At 42.8% G+C, this 4,442-nt stretch overlaps 1 long non-coding RNA gene across 1 annotated transcript; it reads left to right on the top strand.

Moving 5' to 3' along the window:
- The first annotated feature begins 253 nt into the window (after positions 1 to 253).
- On the top strand, positions 254 to 2,609 carry LOC146978205 (uncharacterized). The gene is made up of 3 exons (XR_015037062.1): positions 254 to 287; positions 2,277 to 2,364; positions 2,461 to 2,609. It is a non-coding gene; the product is annotated as an uncharacterized LOC146978205 (long non-coding RNA).
- Positions 2,610 to 4,442: the final 1,833 nt, after the last annotated feature.

Here is a 4,442-nt window from a genome sequence, read left to right as displayed (position 1 = left end):
CTGAGGCCAATCGCCGCCGTCGTTTCTGGAGTTCCGGGCTGATGAGCTGCAGAGACTTTAGAGTCAAAGAGGAGCAGTGCGTCGCTGTGTCGGACTGTTTGGATTTAATGAAGAAGCTGCACAGAGTCAGGTGAGCAGAAGCTGCCCCACCTCCCCTCACCGTGGAGCTGCTGCTGTCTCACAGCCACCACCGACCCCTAGAATAAAACAACACTAAGCCGTGGATGAAATGCCGACGGCCAAAACAGCCGCCAGCAGTCGGGGGTCGACATCATCAACAAGATCAGGTCTGGTTTCAGGGTATCCGCGGGTCCTTAAAAAGTCTTAAATTCATGTATCTAAAATTAAGGCCTTAAAAAGTATTAAATTTATTAGAAAATTCTAAGATGGTCTTAAATATATAATATATAATACACAGCATCATTAAATATGTATGCACTTAAACTTTATATGAAATAACAGGGTATCCGCGGGGTCTTAAAAAGTCTAAAATTTGAAAATCTAAATTTTAGGCCTTAAAATGTCTTAAATTTGTTGAATTATTGTGTTCAAGTCTTAAATAATTTTAGTCTCGCATTTGCCCCTAAAAAAAAATACATGTGTGAACTGGGAAAATCACAAAAAAGAAAGAGCACAACCTGCGATTGGTCAAAAACTACAAATCCCACAATTCTCTGGGCTCAACAATAACAGTAGTTAGTGTAAGTAAGGGAGAGTGGAGCTGTCGGTGAAAAGAGGAAACAACGCCACGTCTGGTCCTGTTCTATGTTGTTCGTTCACACCGTCACCGTTTATTCGTTACGTCCGCGGTGTAAAAGGCCGTGACGCAAAGACGCGATTAGGCGCGAGACGCGATTAGGCGCGAGACGCGGTATACGCGACTTTTTTTTTTTGCGACGCAATACACGCGATTCTTTTGGGGCGACGGGACCATCGCGTCTTCGTCTATTTCATCGTGTTTGGTGGGAAGACCCACAAGGGGGCGACCAAACGCGACCAAACGCGAGATACGCGATTTAACGCTCGTTTTGACTCGTGACCATTTTGTGTAAATTCGCGTCTTCACGAGCCCGCCCATTTTCACAACAACAACAACATTTCTGCTCTCATCGACCATGGTTGAGGTCACAACGCTGCTGTAGCTGCTCTGGAAGTCCGAGACTCGTCTGAGGCCAATCGCCGCCGTCGTTTCTGGAGTTCCGGGCTGATGAGCTACAGAGACTTTAGAGTCAAAGAGGAGCAGTGCGTCGCTGTGTCGGACTGTTTGGATTTAATGAAGAAGCTGCACAGAGTCAGGTGAGCAGAAGCTGCCCCACCTCCCCTCACCGTGGAGCTGCTGCTGTCTCACAGCCACCACCGACCCCTAGAATAAAACACCACTAAGCCGTGGATGAAATGCCGACGGCCAAAACAGCCGCCACCAGGTCACTGACTGAAGAGTTTTAAAGTAGGCACATGAACGCAGCTCAGACCGGCCCGGTGCCTCAGCACGGTGTCCTCCCGTATTTTACCTGGGTCGCTACGGAGTTTGATATGAAAAAAACAAAAACCGCCAGGCGCACGTCGCGGTGGAACTGAGAACAGCTGAGTTTTCCGCTCCTACAGCTGAACATCTGATCTGTGGTGAAGACGTACAGAGACCTGCCACAGTGTCACGGTGCATTAATATAAACTTCAACCTCAGAGCTCTGTCCTCAGACTGTCCTGACTGTCCCTGAACACCACACAGAGACAACATGGAGCTTTATCATGATAATTAGTACATACTTAGTAACAAGCCTGTAAGTTCATTTCATCTCAGTCAGTGGGCCTTTGTGGTAAAAGAAAGTGAACAGGTTGATGGAAATAGGCAGGATTAGGAATGAATAACTGATGATTATCTAATTTATGGACAGTTTGAAACAGAACTTTGTTTCCTTATTTATAGTTTTTTTCTCACACATTTTATTTTATTTATTTGTTTGTTTCGGGCATGTCAAATTTAAATCATCATCATCACACTTCATCTTAGTTCAAGTAATACAATACACATGGCCGAAAGGGAAAGCGGGAGAAGCAAAATCTTATCTAGTCCCGCCCCCATTACCCACAGAATAAAATCTTTATCGTATTCTTTTCTTTTCTTTTGCTTTTTAGATTTTGACATAACATTCTTTTACTTATGACATTAAATTGATTTTAAAGATGAATGATCATATACTTCATTAAAAATCAATATATCCAGTAAACTGTGATCCAACTTTTTAAATTTTCTTGTTTTTCTTTCTTCTTTCTAGTGAAGTGAAGCTCAGCATGGCGTCGTTTCTGTCCGACCGCATCGTGGATGAGATCCTGGAGTCTCTGTCCAGGTCACAACACACTCTGGTGAGTCTCTTCTCCGTCTGTCTGTCTGTATATCTCATCTTTTTATTCTGTCTTTCAATCCATTCATCCCTCCCTCCCTCCTTCCCTCTCCTCCAGTCCGACCACCTGACCAGGAAGGGTCAACCGCTGCTGCGTCCGGAGCCTCCGATGGAGGCAGAGGTCCTGGATGAGACGGTCCTCCAACCAGAGAACCAGGACCATGAGCAGAAACAAATCCAGGAGCGAGACCAGCAGCACGGACTGGAGGACATCTGCATGGTGAGAGAGTGATGAATTTAAGGTATTTAGAGAAGACAGAAGTAAAAACAACAACATAAAACCTGTTGTTTTCTGTTTTCAGATGACTAAATCCAAGAGGAAGAGTATTCTGGTCCGGATGCTGCGTCCCGTCTCCGTGGCGTTTGGTGAGTGATGCAGAAAATCCTCTGAAATTAAACACAATCCCCTTTGTTGGTCTTTCAAGTACTTTGTCACTGCCCTTCATATTTCCTGGTCACATTATTATAATAATGAAAGTCAGCTCTGGATTGGAGCTCTAATCCCCAAATTTTCTACAGTTTTTTAGATAGATAGATAGATAGATAGATAGATAGATAGATAGATAGATAGATAGATAGATAGATAGATAGATAGATAGATAGGCTAAATACTACATAATTTGAGTACAATACATAATTTAAAAATGATATAATACTAATGCAAAAGGGCCGAAACATAATTTGAAAATTTTAAAATGAGGTGTGTTGTTTTATCAACTTTATGTCTCTTATCTAAAGAGACATTGACAGTGTTTTTGTTCAGTAACATCTTCAGACAAAACTCCTTTTCTTATACATCAAAGCATCTGTTGTTTATTTAAAACTCATTTAGTAATATTATCTATGACTCTTCTTTCATGTCTTTGTAAATAAACACACACATTATCTCTTTTTATTCGACTGCTTAGTTAAAGAACATGTTAAAAAAATGACTTTCAGCTTGTTTGGAGATGATCAAATGTAAAAAGATCCACTCAGAGGCGTCACTAACTAACCGTTCATCATGGTTTTGATTCCGTCTGTAACAGAGATGGAGTTCGACCTGGACAAAGCTCTGGAGGAGGTTCCCATCCACGTGGAGGACCCCCCTCCTCCTCCCCCTCCTCCCTCACAGTCATCGGACAGGATGTCGGTCTACCAGGGAGACCTCCCCCCTCCCCCGCCCGCCGCCGCCGCCGCTCCCCCACCGCACACAGACTCTGTGTGTCTGAGCGAGCTGCTGCCTGTGGAGCACGTGACGCTGGAGCATCGAACCAAACATCGACCCAAACCAAAGAAGAGGACGAAACCCAGTCGACCTCATGTAGGTGTCATCAGTCATAAGCATGTATTCACATTTTATAATAAGAGTTAATTAGAAGAGCTAATAAAAAGTGATTTATTTTTTAATAAAAAATAATGTTTTTCATATTCAACCCTTTAAAGATTGATTTTCTGTTTACCTTTTCCAAAACTCATTACTTGAAAATAGAAAAAAAAAAATCTTTGGCACTGATCTGTTAGTGAAATCTCAAGAATCAATCAATTGACCATTGATTAAAACATTATTGATGACCAAGGTGAAATAGTTCTTTTACTTCTGTAAAAGTAAATACCTACAATGTAAGTCACTCTAATTTTTTGTGCTTTTATTTTCTTGCCACCATCGACCTCTCAGCGGGAAGCAGCCAGCAGCTCGGTGCCACAAGAGCCGGAGCAGAACAGCAACATGGGAAAACTGGACGAGGGTCTGGACGACTTTTTCTCCAAGAAAGTCACCAAACTCGGCTTCAAGTGAGATTTTCCAATGTTTTTGTTACTTTAAAGCAGAAGTAAACGGAATGTTTGTGTTAATATAAGTCTTAGATAGTTATATCTTCCGACAGCAATCACTTATATAGAGTGTTTGGTCTGAAACACGGGTCTGTCAGTCACTCTGCTCTGCTGTGAGCCGAGGAGAAAACTTTCCTTGTATCCTACAACCTTTATCCAATAAGGAGAGAGAACGGCATAAAGGGGCGGTCCTCTCTGTGTGTGCAGCCAAGGGATGCGCGTGAATGT

This window comes from Trachurus japonicus, chromosome 11 (genome assembly GCF_045865225.1).
Source record: "Trachurus japonicus isolate A0001 chromosome 11, Traja_1.0".
NCBI classification, from domain to species: domain Eukaryota; kingdom Metazoa; phylum Chordata; class Actinopteri; order Carangiformes; family Carangidae; genus Trachurus; species Trachurus japonicus.
This window is presented reverse-complemented; position numbering and strand designations above follow the sequence as displayed.